The sequence below is a fragment of the Prinia subflava genome, chromosome 5 (assembly GCF_021018805.1).
Source record: "Prinia subflava isolate CZ2003 ecotype Zambia chromosome 5, Cam_Psub_1.2, whole genome shotgun sequence".
In the NCBI taxonomy this organism is placed as follows: Eukaryota; Metazoa; Chordata; class Aves; order Passeriformes; family Cisticolidae; genus Prinia; species Prinia subflava.
In genome coordinates this window covers 44,684,418-44,709,576 of record NC_086251.1, presented here as the reverse complement: position 1 = coordinate 44,709,576, position 25,159 = coordinate 44,684,418, and positions in this window count along the sequence as shown.

The following is a 25,159-nucleotide window of genomic DNA, read 5'->3' as shown; positions in this document are numbered from 1 at the left end:
GAAATCATAAATAGTAAAAGATGTAAAATAACATGTTTAGCATTCTAAACAACGTTTCCTCTTTTAAACTAAGCTATCCATCTCTTCAGTAGCCCCTTCCTTCCCAGCACTGTGTGCTACATATGCAGGTAAGCATCACAGTGACTCTGTCCAGTGAGGCACTGAAAATTCAGAGTGGAGCATTGCCATATCTGCCAGCCTTGAAGGGAAACAGTGAGGGAGCTGGCAGTGTCTTACACATCTCAGCCTGCATGGAGAAGAATAGTTGGACTCTGGCTGTTGTTTCAAAAAATCAAAAACAAAAACCTGGAATGTAGTATAGAAATGTCAGTAATGTTGTTCTGCAGTCAGGCTTAAGTTTCACATAAACACATATTCTTCAAGTGAGAGATTTTATTAAAAAATAAAGAGATAATTTTTTGAGAAGATATTTAAAGACTGTTACCTGTTTATTGAAACCTTTTTAAAGTTTTAAAGTTGTTTTTTTTTAAAAGCAGAAGATGTTGCATATATTCTGTGTTGGAAAACTTTCTAAATATAGGGTTTTTTCATATGAAGATGGTGTTTATGATCCTTATGAACCTTAGCTAAAGTTCAAGCTAAATGAAGGTACATGAATCTGGGTACTAATGGGCATTCTAATGTGGATAGAGATGTGGTCGTCTTAGCAAAGTATTTTCCTATTATTTTACTTCATCTATTAGAGCCTTGTAATAGTCAAAAGCCCTAAAGTTGAAGCTAATTTTAAAACAGAATTATTAACTTGTTTTAAATCCATTTTAAAAATGTAGTCTTGTTTGATTCTGGAGGAAAAACAAAAATCTCTGATTATAATATTTTTTAAAATATGACAATAAATATATTCTGACTTTTAATGCATGCTTTAATTTCAGCAGTAAACATTTTAAAATTAGTTTTTATCTACTATTTTAACTCTGTAGATTGAGAAAAAGAAGAGAAACCAAAGACGTTTATAAGATTTGAGAGAGAGATATGTGGAAGCTGTGTGGTTTTATCCAAATAAATATCAAAAACTAAGAAAAGTTAGATATTTATTTTGATGGATGCTTCATAGATAAACCCAAAATTTTGCAGAAAGTTGAAATAATATATTGGAAGGGGTTAGTAGAACCTGCAAAGATTTTTCAGCATCAGGAAATCAATATTCTTCAGGGACAGATGTACCATAAGTCTGTCCCATTAACACTCACATCTAGAGTGTGTTTGCAAAAGATGTGTATTTCAGCATACCTTGAATGTTATCTGAAGCTGTCACATACAGATGAATAGTTCTCTTCATCAGGAGCTGATATCCCATTGGACACATGGCATTTCCTCACCTAACACATGGTGTATCAAACTCTGCTGAGTTCGTACTCAAGCTTCCCTAACCGTGTACAGAACTAAGTTAAAAGCAAAAATCAAACTAACTTCAAAATGTATTTCTTTGTGAGATTTTGGAATGAGCTTTCAATCAGGAGAAGAGTGTTTAAAAGAAAAATTGTATTTGAGATGTAACTTATTCAAAGCACTTCATTCATGGCATGATGACCTTTAACAGATACTTGGATTCCACTTGTTTCTTTATTTCTGTGTTCCTTAAATGCTATCCTTTTTGAGCCACAAAACATGGTGTTAAATCACACATAAGGATGTATGTTAAAATGAGTGACCTGGCTAGATTTTGTAATTTATATTTTATCTTACTAACATTTTTGTTGTATCTATCACAAAATACAAAATTATCTTCCCTGTTTTGTTTCCATGAAATTTGGTTTAATACATCAAATATTGAAAGCCTAGTATTTCATAGGTAGATGATTGGGATGAAAATTAAAGCAAAACTAAAAACTGGTTTCACATTAAAAAAAAAAAAGTACATATATTGCATGACAGAGCTGAAAATGTAAGAGGTTAACCCTTGAACATAATTCCACACACACTCACATATACATTCCCACACAATCACAGACAAGCCATAAATAAAAATGTCTCAAATTACCTAGAAATAAAAGAGCCTTTCACGGATCACTTGATTGTCCCACACTGTGTTTCATAGTTTGGAGTAATAGTTGTTTCACATCACAAAGCCATCAGGTGTTTCAAGACAAACGAAATATAAAAGCCATGTTTGGAGGAGGAGGAAGGTTGTCAAAGTCTGAATGTGCCTATTGAATCTCAGTAATTGCCACTTAGTGCTTGATTTAATGAAAGCTACTGAATAAAGGCAACAATTTTCTTTGTCATGGCTTGTGTTCCCATTTTTATATACCCTTCTCTGTCTTCCAAAGTCAAAACCACAGTCCTCCACTTCCATGGAAGCACCACTTCCCTCCCTTCTGCGTTCACCCTCATCTGCGTGTCTTTCCCACACACTACGTGCCTGTGCTCAAAATCAGTTTTCAATTATTTCCTCTGAAGCTAGCAAGCTTGCTTTGACTGAGCCCTTAGAGACACTGAAAAGACACAACCACAAATGCACTCAAATCTGCCTCCCTGTCTGTGTGTTCTAGCAGAAACATTTGGCCTTCACTATTGAGGTTTTTGTCATCCAAGTTCCTTGCAGACAGACCTTTTGGTTATCACAGGAGAAATTGTTTAAAAATTCTGGTTTTCTCTTTTACCTCTAGCTACAATAAATTCTGACAAATCTACCAAACTGTGTCAATCAAGGGATGGGAGAGTATTGTTTCTATCAGAGTCAGCTGTTCAAATTAATTAAGTCCTGCTCTAATGGTGACATTGGTAGAAAAATCAAGAGGAGAAAATTGTGAGAAAACTCTTCAGAGGATATTTTACTGTTGACTGCTACCAAGTCTTTATGGTTAAAGTTTATTTAGGGACACAAGGGTTCTTCTATTACTTCTAGGAATATTTTTTTTATAATTTAGAATCTTTTTAACTCAGTCAATTTTTATCCTGATATTGTATTAAATTTAAATGGAAAGATTCCTTTAAAAATTACATTTGGAAATTGGATATGAAATAGGTTTGATGTAACATTGTGAGGATGACCTTTTGGTCTGTTTCTTAACTGGAATTCCTGGACTGCTGAAAATTCCTGACCCGAATTAAGGATTTAATTAGGGTTTATTATAAAACTTTTGTACCCCAAAGATAGGGGGAAAATGACAACATACAGAGGAAATAAAATTCTTCATTATTTTTATTCTCATTGAGAAACAGAAGAAAAAATAAGGAATGAGTTTTGGAAGAGTCAAAATGGGCAAGACAGCAGAATCTAGCAAATGGTATATTGTATGTGTTTACACAATAAAAATGAGTATATGTATGTGTATATATATATATATATCTATATATATCTATATATATATATCTATAATCTCGTATTTAGGATGATGAGGACATTGAAGTAGTCTTACTTCACCAGCACATTGTAACTCTGGATATGACACTCAGAGTACTTAAATTTTACCTATGTTTTCTCAGAGGTTCCAGAATGTAATTTAATACTTTCCTTATAAACAAGGAATCAGGCTTACCATGATACTGAAACCTTGTCTGTAAGGAGAAAAGTTGCCTGACATCACAATTTCACTATAAAGGCCTTGTCATGGGCAGAACAATTATTCTGAAAAAAGATATTTCTCGTTGCAAATAAAGCATCCACCGGAGAGCTGTTCTAGTCAATTTACACAAGAAGAAAAGTCTCTGGGCTCCTAAAAGAATACTTACATCTAAAAATACAGTAATACTCCAAAGTCAATGGGTGCTTTTGTGAGAGCAAAGCTCAACCCAACTCAAACCTGAACACCTAAAGAGCTTACTGTGAAAAAATAGAAATACCACACAGCAAAAATTGCATCTGCTTTTGAATTTCTATGTACATTTGTACTGTACAGGAAGAATAAAACTTACCCTTCTATCTTAATTTCTATTTCTTAAAGTCAGTTTTGAAGAAAAATGACAAATGTTTTCAGTGAAATTGGAGTGGATTTTTTATAACTGTTTCTGAGAGCTGTTGAATATTTTCAGTCAGCTTCTTCTTCCTCTATCCAGGTTTTGTTTGATTGAAAATGAATATTTGGTCTAGCCTTGTCCTCCTTGTCTGTTTATTTAAAATTAGAAGAATAAACTATAAGCTTGGATGAAACTTGACAGAAGAGATAGGTATTTCTACATTTATTTTAACCACTTGGTTGCTTCTAAACCCTCTGTGTAGATCCAGGTAGAGTGGTGATGCAGATCCAGAGCCAGTGCTCTGGCTGTGCTGCTGAGCAAACACCATCTGTGTCAGAGCACGTGCCAAAAGCATCCATGTAGAATGTGTCTGCTGGCAAGTAGATCCAGTACTGCATATCCTGGTAAACTACATCTGCTGCAAAGCTGCTTTATTTTTCCCTTTCTTTTTATTTTTTTTCCCCTTTTTTTTTTTTGTTTTGTTTTTCACCTGGAAAAATGAGGAATGTCCAAGCAAAATGAGATTGCTTTGCTGAAAAAATCATAAAGGTTCAAAAGCAGCAAATTCTAACTGCTCCTCCCAATTATCTCGAAATTTCAAAGCAACAGTGTCTTACCAATATTTCAGGACATCCAACAGCAAGGAAGTGGCATGTACAGCTCTGCAATTTACATCCACATTCAATAGGACAGCCGTGAAACTCTGTCAGGGTCCCAGTGCACCTTTCAAACACGAACATCTCTGCTCAAATGGCTAAACACTACTTATCAAAATTACCTCAGTATTATTTTGTAGTTCATATAGAACACAATAAAATAGGTAGGAAAAATCTGAGTTTCACAGTAGTATGCAGTTTATACCAAGAACCTCATTAAATGTATACAATTATGTTTTTATTCATACAGTTAAATAAATGCACTGAAACCTATTATTTTGCTTTTCATAGCCATTCATACTCATTTCTTCTTCTTTGTAATTAAACTGGAAACCAGGACAGACTCTTATTTTAACATACGTAAAATAAATACTGTTAGAATTTTTTTGACATATTAGAATGCATTTTGGTTATGCCTGTTTAGGGGGGATGATATCCACATAGGATATGGAAGAATATGAAGTATGGCACAGTCATGTCTGTGAAGATAACAATATGAAGAATCAAAACTTCTTGGACAGTAGACCTGAATTATATATGCATTTCAGTGTTTTCATTACCTTTTTATTCCCCCCCCCCCCCCCTTCTTTTTTTTTTGTGTGTATTGTATGTATTGTATCTCTGACCTTCTAGGAAACTTATTTGTCTGTAATATAGCAGACAGACAGTAGTAGTAATCTTTTCATATGCTTGGACAAAAGAAAAAAAAGATGCTTCTATGCTTACCCAAAATTTTCATTCTTGCTCCTTATTTCTTCTCCATAATCTAAAAATCTAAACCCTGCATATTTGAAATTGAAAGTCAGTGTTAGCAATTTGTATGAAGAAAACCAGACAACTTAACAGATTTCTATTTTTAAAAGCAAGAAAATTCTTTAGTGTTTTCATGGGAGGGGTGAGGAGGTGGGGGGGTATTTGGTTTGATTTTATTTAGGTTTGGGTTTGTTTTGGTTGGGTTTTTTTGGTTTTTTTTTTGAAAGAGATAATTGAGCAACACATGCTGTCTATGTGCCTACGTGATATGACAACCTAATTGAGTGGTTGGAAGGCTCATGAAAGCACGGTGGGAGGAAATCCAGGTGAGCAATTCAGAACAGCTCATTTCACAAGTGGGCTGCTAGAAACCAAAGCAAATACACATGGGGGAAAGGAAAAGTAAGTGTATGGAGAAAGCTTAAAAACTTAGAAGAAAATAACAGGAGATAAATGCTTGATTTTAATAGAGATTATAGATTTAGCATTGAGCTTTTTATATGTTAATGTTCATTAACATCTGAAAGGGAGTACCAGAAGAAGAGAAGAATAGATCAAGATTCTTATTTACATAGGTGGAACAGGGGAATACCTATTTTTTACATGTGAAATCTAAGTTTCGTAAGGTAGGCAAGTAAGAAAAACTCTTACAGACTGAGCAGAATTCTTGATTTGAAGATCACAGCTGCAGTCACTGAAAGATTCTGCAAACATCTCCTTTTGTTTTCTCCCAATAAGAGATATTGGAATGTTAGAGTGGTAAAAGAGATATTTTATTAAATTCATGAAAGAAGAGGAATTACAACAGTAGGTGTGTCTTACAAGTATTAAGTATATCAGAAAAGATTTTTTTCTCTATGTCTTATCCTGGCATTATTAGCTTTATATTTTGCTTTGTGAAAAATGCCATCCAAACCTAAATCTTTCATTTCTATAATAGTATGCTGACAGATCTTTCAGTGCCCCGTAACATTATCATGTCTATTCCTGTAGCAATGATACGGAGGGAAGATTGTAGAAACCTATTATAAACTAAGCTGTTTAAAGCCTTATTATCCTTCATACAACACTCAATTCTGTGCAACAGGTAAAATACAGTTGCTTGCAAAGACTTAATACTAAAAAAAAAAAATGAGGATAAAGGTAAAACAGGAAGTTATTTCTGGATGTTGCATTTCCTTGTAAATTCTAAACCTCTTTTTTCTTATTATAAGAAGTATTATGAAAGTTAAGAAAATGGTTTAATTTTTACATATTTATTTATTTATATTTTAGTTTGGAACATTTCCTTTAAAATTTAACATTTTAAAAAGTAGAATTCTCATATATCATTAGAAAACATATACATACAAGTATAAAGTGTATATACATTTATATATATGTGTGTGTGTATATATATATATACCCACAGGTATAAGGTGCATATATATACACAGTTATAAGATATAAGATGTATGTGTGTGTGTGTATATATACACATGTTTGTGTATATATATATATATAATAAAATGTGTGTTTAGTTCTACAAAGACTCTTTTCACTCATCTCTTAACATGGAATTTGGATTAAATTCAAGAGAATAAAGGAGACAAAACAAATTACTGTGAAAATGAACATTTTTTTTTCACACACAAAGTGTTACATTTTATCTTGATTATATTAAAGGAAGAAGAATGATATCGGACATCAAGTATAATAAATTTATCTGAAAAGTATTCTTTGGTGTAGAGGATAGTAGCACGCAAGAAATATCAAAGTAGATATAACTAAGTAGATATAAAAGTAGATATAAAGTAGATATAGATGCTTTGCATACATATAGATGGATCTAATTTTTATAAGCACTTCTGTCACTTTTTGCTTTGTCATTAACTCTTGATATTTCATAGCTTGTTACATTATCTCAACATTCATTATTAACTCTTTGTTCCTAAAGTTAAGCAAAGCAAAGCTAAAACAAGTTTAGCTCTAAACTGCAAGTGATTGCCCTTTTGGAAAGTGAAAATAAAATGCTGACATGCTCTAAGGTCAGGTATAAATACTCGTTTGTAGGTGCTCTGAGACCAAAAAAGTACAAAGGCAAAGTGAGGCACTGAAGCCAGAGCAGGAGGGAAATGGCACTTGATGTGACAGTGCAGTTGTTTGGAGAAAGCAGCACTTGAAATGTTAATCAGAAGAGATGTATAATCCTGCTTCTTCTCCTTTAATGTGCACATTCAGCTGGGAATGTTTGCAAAATATTTTAAAAGCAAAACATTTTGTTCATAGAAACAAAAGGAAATCTCTTGGGCCTGAGTATCTAAATCCATAAAACACAACCTGCACTCTGCACTCCTCCATGCCTGCTCTAAACCAGGGCAGCAACTGGAACTAAAGAGATTTTTATGCTAAATACTTTTTTTTTTTTTTTGGAATGATCATACATTCATTTCTACTCTGGGCATCCAGGACTGAAAGCCAACATAGATTAATAAATATTTATAGTTTGGAAGCATTTTCTTTAAATAGAACAATTTTCCTTCTTCCTCCAACTACACATTTTATCTAATTGTTGGACAAATGTGCCCAGGTTATAAGGGTTATTTTATATTATTCTACTTTCACTGTGGAGCATGTCATAATTCCTTTTCCTCCTGACAACATATTCTATATTTCCAGGGAAACTGTTTGGACTGCCTAAACCACAGCTGCTAATAATGGATGTTCTAGCAGTGCACCCTTTACCTGCTGCTGTTCAGTTGTCTTTCTGAGGCAAAGCTCTAACGAGTGTTAGGGTACAGTCTGAGCCCTGACAGTATCATTAGCTCAGGTACGAAATTGTTTCCAGCTATCTCATGCCCTTTGAGATTAAATTCCTTCTACACACCAGGCACCTCACTAATGATACTGACCTCTTAAAAAACCCATCTCTGTGTGGATTTCAAGTTGCTTTATATAACATTGTTCCACTTAACCCAGGAAAGCTGGGACATGCTCAAATGCCATTCCTTCTATGTCTCAATGCCTTATCACCCATGAAAATTATGACCAAACTTGGGAAAACTGTATGACTTGCTTCCTAGTTTTGTGTTCAGGAAAAGCCTGGAACATGGAAACTTGTTTGTCCTTCCCTAATGTAAAACAAAGGCCCAGGTGCATCAGGCAATGCTAACTTTTATGTTCTCTTTGAATATGTTATTATTTTCTGACAAATCAAAATGTGCTATACTGGCCCACACCAGCAGCCATTTCACTCTACTGCTTTTTTCCAGCTTTGGAATGTATTCTTTGACTCTCAGGTGCACAAATAATCATAGAATAGCTTCGGCTGGAATGTTCCAGCACCCTACACTAGAAAATGATTGCAAAAAATTGGTGAAGTGGAAATTGTTTAGCGCAAGAATAAGATTTCCCATCACATCTCTTTTTGCTAAGCACTTTTCCAATCTAAATTACCTGCAGTAGTAAAAATCATAAATTTTGTAAAGACCGGGTCTTGAATATAGCACTAAAGTACAGAGTGCCCATAATAGACAGCTTGGTATTTTTTTCTCTGTACGTGAAACAAAAAATGGTGACAGTAGAATTCTATTGAAATTCCTTATACAACATAAACACAAATCTGCTTAGCCATAGTAATAAAGCCTGCCACACAGAATGTTATTTCTTTGTATCTTTTAATTCTCTGTTCAACATTTAAACTGCATAACCTTTTTTTTATTTAATGTTAAAAATAATTTTTAAAACTTGAGAGTCTCAGTTTCATTAGACAGTATTCAAAACTAATTTTTCTGACTATTGGCTCTTTCTGAATATCTCTATCCCCATTTCTGTTATGACATCTCTATGCACTTCCTTATGAACGATATAGGATCTGCTCAGCCTAGGAACATGACCAAGGAGTGAAACAAAGTTGTACCTTTTAACTGACTGTATGGGTACATTTATGCTTGTACTATGCTGCACTTTACAATTGTCTGTGCCATCAGTTAATTTTTCTATTATATAAACAAAGGAAAGACATTGTGCTGTAACAAGAACTTTCTAAGTATGAATTTGAGGTCACTGCACTCATAAATGGTAAAACCTTGAGAGAATTATGGAGGCTGTCCCAGTAGGGCATTAACACACTTATAATACAATCCCACATTACACATATCTGAATGTGCCACATATATTACAGGAAGGAAAAGTGAACTATTTTATAAATGTGCTCTAAAGAAGTTTAAATAATAAAAAAAAATATTATGGAAACCATGTCCTTATTCTCCACCTGTGAAACCAGGTGTTTTAATTATTGCAAGAAACTGAAAGAGGTATATATTATACTAATAACACTTTAAAATGTCTGAAGTGTCTTAAAAAGATCTTTCTGTGTATTTGGAGACCAAACTTGTGAAATTCCAGAATTTTATGCAGGGACAACGTCTCCATCAGGAATAAGTATTACAACTTTCCACAGAATAAAGAAATTGTTCTCAAGCTGATTGATTTATAACAGGCTGAGCAATAAAATTTAAAAGTGATTCAGGATTGTGTTGACTTGTCTGTCTTTTGAGAGACATGTTAGCATGCCACACTTTTAAAATAAAATGTGAATCCTTTCTGGAGCAGAAGTAACGAGTACAGACTGCAATGTGTACCAATGGTGATGAAGTTTTTGCAGGTTTATGTATATGATAATTTAGCATATATTTATTTTAACATAGATAAACTGCCCATATTTTACTGCACACTTGTCATTTTCTGTACTCTTAGTACTCACATATGCTTCTAACATGTCTTTGGAATACATATCATTCTGACTTTTTCCTCCATTAATTAAGACACAATAATTACATAATTTCCAAAGCAGATGATGATCTTTATTTATGCCCTTAATCTCTATGATAACGTTGTTGCCACAAACAAACAAACAAACAAACAAACAAACAAACTTGCAACTGTGTTGAAATAGTAAGCTAAAACACAGATCTTTAATGGAAGCTTCCTGGGTGCCCCCATGGAAATCCAATCCCACCATTGGATTTCTACCATCTTTATGTTTGAAAAATTAACATAGATAAAAAATACTGTGCAATTAGAAGAGCAGTTGGTTAGGTAATTTTCCCCTGGGTTCTGCCCCACTGGAACCTCTCTCTCAATCTTTTAACCTTACCTTTTATTATGTCTACAATCTATCATGCAAAGCAAAGTGCCCTTGCTAGACTAAAAGCAAGACTAAATGGGATTGCAAGACTAAATGGGATTCCAAGAAGGGAGCATAATATAGAAGGAAATTATGTAATAAAGTGCAACTACTATGCTAAAGTGACAAAGTGTTAGAAACTATGCAGCTATACATTAAAATCTATAAAGCTACAGATATACAAAAAGCAAAAATCTTTAGGCATCAATGTCACTGAATTTATATTCAATATTTTCACTCAGCACGTCTTTGCAAGGAATGGAGTTCAGCCTGCTCCTCATCCTTCCCAAGTGTTTTAAATGTTTAAATGAAGTGGCTTTGGGTAGTGTGATTGCTGGCACAGGCACCATGAAGTGAAGAATGAAGCTATGTTGTGTCAGTGATAAATATTTGACAATTCTGTAAGAATTCAGTACTTTGTAATGAATCCTGTAATTTTATTCTAGAAAAGGCAAGAAGAGAGCATAGTATACTGACTAGGGTTCTTGAAACCATCAGTGGAATCTGTCTTGGGTTTGCAGCTGCACATTAGGGTAGCAGCAGCAGTTATATGGTATGTATCTACATTTGTTTATAAGGAGATGCTTCTTTTATTTTAGCCATTATGGTTTGATCTTCCAGAAACTGCTTTAATTCTTTTTGTCTTCTGTATGACATAATGATTCAGAAAATAAACTCGAGGAGTAGCAGAATTCTATCTCAATGTACTCTGAGGTCTCAACTTCTTGTTGGGGAAGAGGAAATGGACAGACTTTTGTATTTTTACGTTAATGGTCAAACCTAACTACTTGGCAATGTGATCAAAATAGACAGATTTTTTTTGACGTATACAAGATTGCTTACCAGCACCTTGAATTAGTGTCCAGAATACACTAGGGTACACTAGAAAACTTGAAACAGCATAAGGAATCAGCCATCTAGTCAAAGTTAAATAAAGATGCTTTTTTATCTTTCTATGTCATTAAAATCATTGTGAAAGTGTACCTACATGCAAGGACAGGGAGACAACATATCTTGCTTATTGAAATTTTTGATGAGAGAATCTGTCAAGATTTTTACACTGAGGATCCTCTGTATCATACCATTAAGACAGGCAAACAACATTTTCAGGCTTGTATGTTCAGCCAAAGTCCTACAGAGACCTCAAGAAATCTTCAGAGCTGACAGGATGAGTTCCTCTGGTCAGGTCTTATGTGATTACATAAGGATTTTTATTCCATTCCTCAAAACTTTCTTGCATCTATTCAGCTGCATAAATCCTATAAACTGAAATTAATTTAATACATAAGCTGAATTGATATACAAGAGGGTTTTCTTTCTTTTTTTAGCATTACCACCTCTATTGTCTACTTTCCTGGAAAGGTTTTTTTCAGGAAACAGAGAGAAGCTAGTCTAATCAACAAGTACAGAATCAAGCAAGTCCTGCATTTATCACAGCATGACTATGATGTCACACATGACTGTGACAACGATGCTAGCAAACTTGAACTCCCAGATCATTATCTCCATATTTAATTTCCTCTTGGGGTGGTGAGTGCTATAAATTGGTAAGAATAACATTAAGCCTCATTTTCTTGATCAGAAACCACTGTGTAATCTCATAATGAGACTGGAAATAGCTGTTTTGGTGGCTGGTTCCTAAGCAGAACAGTGGAATAGTTCAAAAGTTTCATTACAGTTTACACAGAGACAGTTAAATAAATCATGACGCTATCCACATTAGTATATAATTTCATATTTTTTCTTAACAGAACATGTCATCATCAGAGGTGCAAAATGCCATTGACTGCAGGGAACAGAACCTTTTTGAATGGTGTGACCTTTTCTGTATCTGCAGCTCATTGAAACTCTTCCCATCTCTTTTACCCACCTTTTATAATTATTGATGTGAAGGTTTGTTCATCACTTATTTGTCTGTAAGATAAGAAGCTTTCCCCCTCACCTCTTTTTTTCCTTTTACATAAGCTTTCATAACACAAAATACATAGCATGCATAAAAGCTAATAGTGATTTGATAGACACAGATTTTTATCAGAATAATTTTGATGATGAGGATTGACAAAGGTTAAATCCCTTCACAGAGGTATAGTCCCTTCATAGACACCTATGAGTGTTTTCTACTCTTGTTAGCAATTTTGATTTATTAATCTAGATACAGTGAACTGAATGGTAGCTCTGGTTCCCCAGCTTTGCTGCTCATTAGCTGCATTACCTGCTATGGTTCCATACAAAAATACAATGGAGCTCCACCTGAATGTGTCTGAAAGCTACAGTATATGGGACTGATATCAACACTGCCCTCATTCCATTCCTCTCCAGCTACAGATATTTGGGGGGGGGGGGGGGGAGGGGAAGGGTTGTTTTGTTTGTTTGCTTTGTTTGTTTGTTTTTCCTTTTCAGAGAAAGTAATTTGACAACATGAAATAAAATAAAACACAAAAAGCTTTAATGCTGTACTCTTTATGTATCTTGCCTGTAGCTTCATTGTCTTGTGTGAAGCTATGGTTGTTCCATAACTTTCTGTGCTTCACACCAGTTCCAGCTCTACTGCAATATTGTGAAATATACATTCCACTACCTAAAACTTCTGCTTGTGACTGCATTTCTTGGGTGACCAATGATAAATATGTTGGATATGTGGGAAACCCTTTCTTTAAGATGCTCTTGAGAAAAGTCATTACATTTCCTCCATCAAAGACTGCTTCTACCGAGAGAAGGAACTGCCTCCAGACGTGGCTTGCTGTGAGCATGGAGGTTAATGATGGAGCAGGAAAGAGTTCTGTGCCTATGCTTAACTGTTTGTAGATGTAGAAGAAAGCATTACAGCCCCTGATAAGTCACAGTTTTACTAATTACAAAAGAAGAGGAACAGCCTTGCCCTTAATGGGTCCCAGCTCTGACTAATAAAGATAAGTGTGATAAAAGGGGTGGGTTGGCTGGTTAGGGGGAGGGCTTGGAGGAGCAGGATCTTGAGGAGGACCCCTGAGGAAGAAGGAATGATCCAGAGAAACATGAGGAATAAAACAAGAGAGAGAGTGTCTGCTGTAAAAGATTTGCTGTGAGGTCAGTCTGATCTGATGGAGTTAGAGGCTGCTGTTGGAGCCTGCAGTCACAGTCGAGCTAGGTAAAAGCCTGCAATCAGAGGTGGCAAGGAAATCTTTGCAGTCATATTGCAGCAGGAAATACCCAGCAGTCCGAGTCTGCAGTTGGGCCCTACAGTAGCAGCTTGCTGTAGTCAGAGCCAGTGAATAGTTGGAGTCAGGATAACTGAGCTGTAAAGAGGAAAAAATCAAGACCTTTCTCATGCTGTTAAACGTGAGTCTGTTTTGGGTCATTTCCACCTGTAACAAGGGGGCTGTTGCAGGAACTGTTAAATAAATATATTAAATATTTGTAATCCATACAACATCTTGACTGTAGAGAGTGTGGCAAATAAATTATAGAAGTGCCTAGATCAATGAGACAAAGATTCTGAAGAATGTGGTCAAAAGATAGACTGACTGTCCTGCAAGTCCCTTCCTTTACAGTAATGCAAATTCTACCCTTGCATTGCAGGTAAAGGCTACCAGGCAACATGATCAGTGTGGGATATCTGTAACGGAGAATAAATATGGTGCACAAAACCTGGGCTTCATGGGAACCTCAAAAACTGAGTGTGGGAACATCAGAGAGGGGCAAATAGAGGAGCTGGGGGAATCATGTTAAAGAGTGGGATTTGATTTATACATATGCTTATATCTTCTTATCAAGAGGTATGTGAGAAGAAGGACAGAAACCAATGCAGCCTTGTTCTCTTCTAACCACCACCCAAGTGCCCAATGTTCACCATGAAGATGCTGGGTACATTTGATGTTTACCATGAAGATGCATGGTACAGTGAGACTGGATTTTAGCTTGGAATTAGAATTTGAGCTCAAGTTAAAGAGACTAAATGAATCCAAGTACTTTGAGTTCACACTTTTTTTTCCTTTACTTTTTTAAATAAAAATCCTTAACCACCAAAATGAAAACTACCTCTACACTTGATTTAATATATTCTTTTCTCTCTCACTCTCCATCCAGGAAGGAGGAGGAGCAGAAAGACACCAGCATGCATGGTATGGAGGATGAAAGCAATTATAATGCATGATGTAGGAGGAAGAAAATTATGGGGAAATTATCTTTAGCAGTTCACTGATAACTACCTTCATAGATTATAAAAGAATCACTGAAAATATATATGTAAATTACCTGAATTTTCTATTGGAGTTTTCCTCTGCTGTCTAGATTGTGAATCTTAGTAAAATTTTGTAAATTAAGGAAAATGATAAAATAAAAGTCAATATATTTTATTGTAAATGAATTCTGATGCCAGCCAGATGCATGAATGGTTAATTTGCATAGGTGTTCAATTATTTTAAAAAATATATGTGTGATGATGAGCTACTTAATGTAGCCCTGAAAGCAAAATCATTTTGGGAACACTACAGTTTGGAGTGATGAATGTAAAGCTAAATACTTGCATCTGGATTTTAACCTTTCCCCTGTCCACTTGCCCCTTCCTTCAAGAGACCATTCTATTCAACTTTTGTATGGTGGAGAGATAATTCAGCTAGTCATCAATATTAACTTACAGGCTATGGCTTGGAAATGACATGATTTCCATGACATTTTATATACATACAGAATCATTTTCCACTGTATGATTAGATATCAGAGTTTAGATAAGTTATTTACTTAATGTACTGTTGAAGACAAATATGGAGAACACAGAAATTTCTCAATTTTTTATATTTATTTCATATTTTAAACAAATATTATTTCAGCTAATTCACAGGAGGATTAAGTTATGGATAACCTTTTGGTGTACATGGAAGAAATGAAAGAGAAGGATGAAAGATCTGATTTTTTTATTACAGTCTGAGCTTAAAAAATGGTGATCATAAAGTATGAAGTATATCCAGTTAAAAGCTTTTGAACTCAGATTCAGTTACACTGATATAAATTGGGAGCAAGCCTTTCAAAAACAAAGACTTTTTTTAAGAAGAAAATCCATTAGTTCTGAATCTGTAAGACCTGAAGCTTTGTGTTCTCTTGATTTTTGATCAAACTGTTTAAGGAGCTAAAATTTTGAATCTTTATTTTTCCCATTTCTTTTGGTAGGTTGGTGCTTTTTAGCTCTATATTACAAATTTATTCCATGTATGCAATTGCTGTGTTATTTTGGGCAAAGATTTTCTTTAAGTTTCGTCAGGCCTAGATTCCTGGCTGACAGCTGCATAACTTACTGGTGACAGAATGTTTCTTCTTTTTGGGCTCTTTCTTACTTGTTATGCTCTAACTCCTGCTAAACACTACATTAATGTACACCATTAATTCCCCACTGGTGAGAAAAGTGACATCAGAGTCAATCTTCTGTCATAAGGGTGTAGTTGGTTGTTTGTTTTTGCTTTATATTGGCTGGGCATCTCCATGTGTTGCAAACAGGAGTTTGCATCTATTTGTAGAGACAAGAGATGGGGTTGGAGGTGCAGGTGTTTCAGAGTGTTCTCTGTTCTCATTCTTCCCATATTTCTCCTCTGTTCATCACTGGGAGTGGCAGTTGGACTCAGACTTGAGCAGCAGCTGTCTCCAGAGTACACAGACCCCTTGGGCAAAAGTGCTGTTTTCACTACACAGCTTTTCCTTTTCCAGGTAGTGTCTATTAATTTCAACAGCCCCCTTGGTCCCCATAACAAACTGAAAGAAAGCAGGCTGTGATCAGATGATGCTATGCAAAACCAAATCTGAATTTTCCTCACTTTCCTTTTGAACTTGTTTTGGGTAGCCTGCTGCAGTGGACATCTTTGACCAGTCTGGAACCATTATTCTTTCACAACAAACCATCCTTAAAGGTGTTTTGAGATCACAGTTCATGTCTCAATGAGCTTTATGGTTTTTCCTGAAGATATTCTTAGTCAGGATGTAAATATCAAAAGTTGGACGAAATAATAAACACTAGTAGGATTTCCTCTGATACAATTTCTTCATTATATTGAAGATTTTTGGGACCGGGTCAGAAGATTCTGTTTCCTTTAAAGTTTCTCTCCAGAATTTTCTGATTTCTTTTCTACATCACGAAACTTTGCTACTCAGATAGATTGTGTTTGGTTCTTTCCCTTTTGGAAATAAATTAAAAACATTATTAGTAGATCTACTGTTTAGTTATCACTCCAGAGAGTTAGACTTTATCAATAGTTTATTTTGGATGATAGCCATCTGCCAATTTAGGGATTTTTATTAAGCAAAAGAGAATTTAATCTACTATAGTTCTACATACAAGAATTTCTCTAGACATTTACTTGAGGTTTTATCTCAACTGAAGGCAAGTCTATCAGTTGCATTTCATCCACAAAAATTCCACAAGACAAGCAGAGGTAGTGCCAGGGATTTTTTAGCACTAAACAGAGTGAACAACCTGCAACACAGTGGCAACCTGCAATACAGCCACAGCCTGCAAATGTTTGTGTTAATAAACCACCAAAGGTGGGCACCATCCCTTTTTAAAGGGAAACTTCAGAAGATCATCTTGCATTTTTGTCTGCATCTGATTTTTGATGTGACTTATAGAATTTAGATAATCTTCACTGAAAGGAAAAAAGGTGAAGGTGATCTAAAAGTTGTACTAGACTAATTAAATGGGAAACTTAGCAGCAGCAAGAGTAATAGAATAGAGTAGCAAAAGCCACATCCAGTTTTCTACCTGTGTAATCAGTAACATGTTTCAAAGAACTGAAGCTCTTTCAGAATTCAAAAAAATGGATATGTTTTATCCCATTTTATTCCAGAATTTGTGAAGTAAAATTAATCCTACTGTTTATTGAAAGTAAGAACACCGTGCAACCTGTAAGAGAAAAAGGGAAGTGATAACAAATGCTTCCTTGATAGTCTGTCTTGAGGAAAAAAAAAATTGTAAATTAATCCAAAAGAGAGTAAAATGTTTTCCAGTAAAATCTTCAGCAATACATTCAAGAAAAAGGAATAATGTGTGAAACTCTGTGCCTATTTCTTTTATATTGTCTGCAATTTTTGAATCATTTTCTTATATTTGAAATACTCAGGTTAATATTTTTTTCTGTAAATAGCGTATGTTGGTCTGTTTCACTTATAATTTGCCTTTTTGCATGGAAAAACTTGGCTCCACTGTTCTGTCTTCTGATAACTGTAAGCAAACTGTAGTAGACCACAAATAGTTAAATTGTAAGCCAGGTGATAAACAGATTGCAATGAAGTAATTCAGCTTATGAGATGGTGGAACTCCTTCCTGCATTCTTTTCTGTGTAGGGAATAATGTCCTTATTTATGTTTGTAGATAGGAAAGGAGTATATACATTACTCATTCTTGATTTAAAAGGTGGCTTGTAAATGGTTATGAGATAAGTAACTTTGTCTCTCCAGAGAAAGGAGTAATTTCATACAAAACTGAACCTACTTAATGAGTTCAACTCTGTGCTATCTCCAGATAGCTACCCTTCTGACTATAGCACATACCTGTTCATGACATAATCCTCAAATATAAAATAGGACATGTTTGAGAGGATTGGGTAAAAACATATTTCCAGAATTTACTTCTGCTGATTTGAATAGCCTGACACTTTTTCAATAATTACCAGCATCTACAGAATATTATCTTAACTCCTAATTCTCACAGAATCAATTAGGTTGGAAAAAACCTTTGACATCATTAGGTTCAACCTATCATCAAACACCACCATTTCAGCTAGATCACGGCACTTTCCAGTCTGTCCTTAAACACCTCCAGGGACGGGACTCCACCACTTCCCTGGGCAGTCCATTCCAATGTCCAATCACCCTTCTGTGAAGAATTGTGAAGAATTTCCCCATATTATCCAACCTAAACCTCCCCAGGTGTGCACTCTGTGTCCTCTTGTCCTGTTGCTGCTTGCAACAGTAGAAAAGACCGACCCTTACCTGGCTGCAGCCTCCTTTCAGGTATTTGTAGGGAGTGATAAGGTCTCCCTTGAGATTGCTTTTCTCCAGGTTTAACAAGCCCAGCTCCTTCAGGTGCTCACCATCAGACCTGTGCTCCAAACCCTTCACCAGCCTCATTGCCCTCCTCTGGACACACTCCAGCACCTCAATGTCCTTCCTGAATTGAAGAGTCCAGAACTGGACAAGCACTCAAGGTGCTCCTCACTGAAAAGCAAACAAAACAAGCAACAGCACCCCCAAAAAATAACAACTCCCAACTGCCATTTGCTGTCGTAATTCTATAGATTTTCTGGAAGCACCTCTAGCTGCCAAAGTCACCAATGATGTCCTGGCCTAGAATCATGACACTAGTTCCTAGTAGTCATGTTCTGTGAACTCCTTATCTGATGCTGCAGGGAAACAAAGAAGCCTTCTCTATCAGAGGCTGTAGTTAGACAGAGAAGCAGCTAACTTGTCTCTCCACAACCCCTCTTGCAATCTTAGAGACTAGCACCAAGCCTTAATAAAGCCTTAGGGATTTTTCTGGGGGAAGTTTTGCAAAGGGAATTTTGGTATATTGCTTTTGAATGAGATTTTGCTCTTATATAATAGAAGCTGTTTGGGTGTCAAGAAATAGAAGGAAAAAGAAACCTAGGGTATATTCATGTGTGTTAGCAAAATGAGCTGTATCAGAGCCCACTCTGGTCTTTTGACTAAATAGAAGGATTTAGGTAAGCAATGCTATTAAGCTCTTACGTTTGAAATCAGCCATTTCAGATATGCTTAGTAGGAGTTGCTGATGATTTGTGCACACAACCAAGACGTGCCCAAAACATGTCTTGAAGTTTTCTAGCCAGGGCAGAGAGGTGACATGAGCTGATTTAACTTACTGGTTTAATGATAAAAATGACACAGCTTCACTGGCAGGAGAGAGGATAGTATCTCTTCAGTCTGCAAATACGAACTCAGTGCTAAAAATTTTAAGGGAATTCAGCAATTTCTTGAAAGGCAGGAGGTGAAATCATAAGTAACTGAATTACCTACAGCTAGAATTTAGGAAAAAAAAATATTCTCTACTGTTGTGATCATGATATGCCTTTTCAAGAATGACTTTTTGCTTAATTTAGTGGGGATTCCAATAATAATATGGGTTGTGCTTATTTATATTTGAAAAAGGGAAAAGTGACAGAGAAAGGAAGGGTATTGATTTGTGTGTGAGGGGGTTAACATACTGGTAGATTCATTATGATTTATCTTGCTGCAGTGTTAGAGCTGTAATCAAATATATTTACCACAAGTATAAAAGCCAGATAATGTAGTATATTGTCTACTGTCTGTGGCAGATTTTATTGTTAAGGAGCACATGAGGGTTGTGGGACGAGCTACTGTGTATTTGTTTGCAGCTCTTAAGTTTTGAGCAGTGCATTTTTCTGACATGCATAAGTGATACAAGACTTTTACACTGCAACAAACAGGACAAAGATTTACAAAATGGAGGGAGGGATTTTATTTTATATATGAATATTAGCATTACTATATTTTCTGGATTTCTTTGAAGAGAACATAGGAAATCTATACGTAATGCATTATGTATTTCTCTCTTCATGTCTACAGATGGACAGCTGAGAATTCACAGGTATGTACATGACCCAGAGGCAAAAATCTTTGTAGAATCATTGATGAAAAACCATTTGGTAAGTCTTGGATTTTAATAGTTTTTAGACATCATGATCAATGGGATGTGTTGCTAAGAAAAACTCCAATAGATTCAGTTTCTAACTTTTCCTTTTTGAGTGGAATAAATAGATCGAAATTATTTTGTAGTGGTTTGTAACTCCTACTTTGAAATTGTTTCTTGGTTTGTGGTGGGTTGGTTTTTTGTTTGTTTTCAGTTGGGTGTTGGGGGTTTTTGTGGGTTTTTTTGTGGCTTTGGGTTTTTTTGGTTGTTTTATTTGGGGGAGTTGTGTCTGGAAATGAGTAATTTCTGTGAATAACACTATCCTGTACAATGTCACTTACCTGAGTTAAAAGAAAAACATTTACCAAAATATCTTAAATCTAAATATTTCCTCTTGTATTCCTAACCCTACTGGCTGTACTAATTCAGGCTATGTCAGAGGGTGTAATAACCTTCCTACTTGTACCCTCCAATATTTCAAGCATAGTGAATCCCGTTTCAAGACTTGTAACTGGCTTTTTTTGGCAGTAACAGTGTTAGTGTGGTTGGAGCAAAGCAGAATGCCTAACAGAAGGTCTTTTGCAGAGGTTAGAGTATTGTCTGGAGCATACACTCAGTGTGCTGGCCACACCCTGATCCTGTACTAGATTTCTGAATGCCACTAATGACACAGGATTTATTCAAGTTATGTTTATTACATCTTTGATCCTTTAACAATGATTCATTGTCTTAAACATCTCCTACTGGTTTATGAAACCTCTCCGATTTCTGCTTGCTCCCTGGGGTAGGGAAGGCTGCAATTTCAGAGGGGAAAAGATTTGCTTAAAGTCTCCATGATGGTTTGACCACATCCAGCAGCCGAATGCCCACCCTCTGTCTTGATCTTTCCCCTCTCCCTTGGGATGAGGAGAAAATAGAAGGAAGGCCAGAAGATTTATGTATACAGTCTTATGGAATGAAGGCAGAAACTATGCATACTAGCAAATAATAAAGAGGAATTTATTCACTACCCACTGGCAGGCAGATGTCCATCCACTTCCTAGAGACCATGGCCCCAGCATGAGTAACAGTTTCTTGGGAAGACAAACACCACAGCCATGAATGTTCCTCCTTCCCTCTCTTTTCTCTAAGCTGTTCTTGCTATGCATGACATCACACAGTATGAGATCTCCCTTTGTTCTCTCTGGGTCAGCTGTCCCACCCCCAGCCTGTTTACTTACAAATATAGTTCCTTCAGGCTATTTGTAGGAAAACAATTACAGTTCTCACTTTTCTGGATTTAGAAGAGGTACTTAAGAATAAAGCAAAATTTATTCATTAATTATTTTATTCCAGTTGATTTGTGTTTTCCTCTATCTTTTCCTTATCCATTTCTCTGAATACCACATACTCCTTCCTTCTTCTGGCTTCTTTTCAAACCCTGAATACTTTTAAGGAGTCTCTAAAGGAAAGAGAAATACAGATAGTGGCCTCTCATTAAAGGAAGGCTGCAAAGAACATATGTTAAAGGAGATTGACATGGAAACATGCAGAATTGCTGCTAACACCTGTCAGTAATGTAATGTTCAGCACCACCACACATCAGCTTATAAAACAGACTTTTTTTTTTTTTTAATTTTAATGTGAAATTAATTCCCAAAGAAAATCAAAGAACAAACAAACAAACAAAAAACCACAACTCCCGAAGAAAAAGTAAAATCCTTTAGAACTTGCAAAATTTGGCAGGTCAGTAATGAAAACTGAAAATCTAGAAGTCAAAATCTGACATACATCACATTAAGATTGTCTGTGCAGTCTTTACTATGACTCCTATATACACATTTTTTACAGAATTGTATGGTGATCTGTAAATCAGAGAAAGTTGCCTGTCACAGTACATGGGAGACATGAAGCTTCCTTACAGCTATTGGCCATATTGGTTTGTCCTTGGTATTTAAACTGGATTGTGCCTTTTTGTGAAGGATTATTGAACACATTCTGCAGACAGGATTATTTATTTTCTACAGTGTATATGCACTTTGCAGAAAATAATGTTCCTCTATAATATTCTCTTTTTTAAAATTAATTGGGGGATAGAGTATTTTGATGTCTTATTTCATATATGAGGGTTGTGAAATTTGCTGTCTTTGAGTCTGTATTAGTATCAGATATGTTCAAAAAACACATCTCCACAATTTAATTTGCATGAATGAAGAATATGTGAAATCCAGCAACAACAAATTAGGGCCTTATAAGTTTTGATTTTAAAAATGGAACACTTTATTAGCCTGACAAAGGAATTCCCTTGCAGAAGCATGTAGCGGTGTGTTTTCATTAGTTGATTTGATTTGTGTTGGCCAGTTGGTACTTTCTGTCCCACTGGTTCTACCCTTCCTCAAGCTGTCCTTCAAGTTGCACCCTACCCCTTTTTCCAGATTGTTCCTTGTCAATCCTCCCTGAGGCCCAGCCCCTGCCTAAACCCCACCTGGAATTCCCCCATTCCTCCAGACCCCATTGGTGACCTCCCCTCCTGCCCCAGCCTTCCCTTTGGTCCCTGGAACACATCAGTTGGAGTTGATCTTTGCCCGCCCCTTCCCCTCATTGGTTGTGCCCAAGTTTCCACCCCTTAATCCTCCCCAGTATATAACCTGGTGTTCACTGGTTTAATTTACTTCCCTTCCTTGTCCTTGATTGGATGAACCTTAGATTACACAAGATGGAGGGCCTCCTCCTCACTCATACCCCCAGCCTGCACCAGCTCCCAGCGAAGTGCCGCAACTCTTCCTTGAGCCGCTGCTCCCATCGCCTGCTTGGGAACAGTGTCCCCTGGTACCAGTGCTAGGGGACAGAGCTAGCCTGTGGACTCTGGCACGGTGTCAGAAGCAGGAATTCTCATGCTTTATTCAAATATTTTATTTACTTTAGTGGTCACTCTATACTGTTTTCCAAAGTATTATAAGCAAAATCAAAGTCTTATAGCAGGAGTCTGCTTTACTACATGAACTGGCTCCGTTGTTAAGTCTGATATACACAAAAATGTTTGCAAATGTCCACTCTCCCTCCCCAGCAGCTTTCATCCAATATATTCCTCTCTACACTCCCATATGTGATGAAGATCTGCTCTGCCTGGAAGTATGCCCTTTGTGTCACTGATCCTTCTTTTCTAGTCCCTTGGAGTAACTGACATATCAGGTTATGCAACTGGTTCTGGCAAAGCTTGAAAGGAAAAGTAAAAACTCTTACTAGAACATCTGCATATAATTGGGAAAGAAAAAGAGGCAAACTTTGAACAATCCAAGTCCTTCTTGAAGTCTGGAATAAGAGTAGCAAGCTTCAAGACATATAGAACAACACTAATGCCAGTTTATTAGATGAGTTGAGAGGAAAATGTAGTTGGCAGTTGTAGAGCAGAGGAGGCAGAGAGGAGGAAAATCTCTGGTCAGTGTGGGACAGGCAGTTTATGTTGCATGGTTGGCTCTTGGCACAGGAGTGTCTTGTTTCATTCTCCTAGGAGAAGGTGACTGAGCACTGGTGGCACAGTGTGGCTGCCTGTGAGCTGGAACCAGATTAACCCCTGTACTGATGCTCCTTTTATTTCAGGGGGAAATCCTATCAGTACATCTATTAGGGATGGAGTAGACATTTGATGTTATTCCAGAAATTACATGATTTTTTCTAGTTTCTGAATCATAATAACCAAATATACCTGAAATTTTTGCAAGCCATAAAGCAGAAAGGATTCAAGCTCAATTAAATTGTGCTGCATTAAACACTGCTTTTATGTCTCAGATTTTTCAAATCCAAAGCTATATCTGATCAGATTCTCCTCACAGTAACATATGTGCAGGGCCAGAACAACCCAAATTACATCACCAAAGTATTTGGAATGCACAGTAGAAGCTAACAAGGATGTATTTCTTTCCTATGTGGGTCATGATGATGCTTCCACTGTGATTCAGCTCAGATCTTTGTTCAGACTCCCAGCTCTCTAGAAGAGTTATGAGATTTAGGATTCTTCTGAAAACCAAATGCTCTGCTACATCTTTTAGTTTCTCCTCTCTCAACTGTCACACATTTCCCTTACAAAGCTGTGAATTCAGTGGTTTGAGATTTTTTTTTAATTCTAATTCTTTGCATAAATCTTATTTTTTTTCAAACCATGAAATTTGCAAGTTTGCTGCCAATCTGGAGTGACTAAGTTACAAAGAGCTACTATTTTCTCATTGTTTTGTCATTTCTCTATGGCTAATACCGCTATTGTTATTTATATTTGTACTCCCATTTTAGTTTCAAAACATATTATTAATTATTTGTGTTTGTCTCCAATAATTCAATGAGTTATTTGATGCATCAGGACTGAACAGGCTGCATGAGATAACTGTAGCTTTCATTATAGATGTCTTGGTTCCCTGGTATGACAGACTTCTGCCACCAAACTGAAAACCTGAAGAGCAGCACATATCCTTTGGCTTCCTTTTAGGCACCAAGAAACAAAACAATGGCTTAAACATAAAAGAGCACAGAAGAAGTTTTGTGCCCTGATACCATTGCAGATTTCTGAAGTGACATGCAATCCATATAAACATTCCTTTTATAGCTTTTCATGAGTTCAGTGTAGGTTTTCTGTCACTCTGAAAAGAACAAGTGTGGGCAGGTGCTGTGCACTTTTCTTTTCATGGCTCTGCAGATGCTTTAAAGCTTTCCTTTAATGGAACTGCACAACAGTGTGTAGTGGTGCTGTGAACACCTGGCGAGTAATTAAAGCCACGAGATTCTGTTCTTGACATAAACCAGTCTCATACCAAGCCCTGCAGAACTGGAAGCCCACATGCTGTATTACTGCCTGCACAGCCTCTCCCAACGACACTGCAATTGTAGCTCTGCAGACAGACTGACATTTTCCATCTCAGTGAATGATGGGGAAAACCTCACCGTCCTCTTAGGGTTTGTCATGTTTGTATATTCATCCAAGAAGGCTATGAACTGTGGCTAGAGGTCTCTTGATTCTGTTTTTAGACAGATTTTAGGCTCATTACTAGCAAATATAACTCAAAT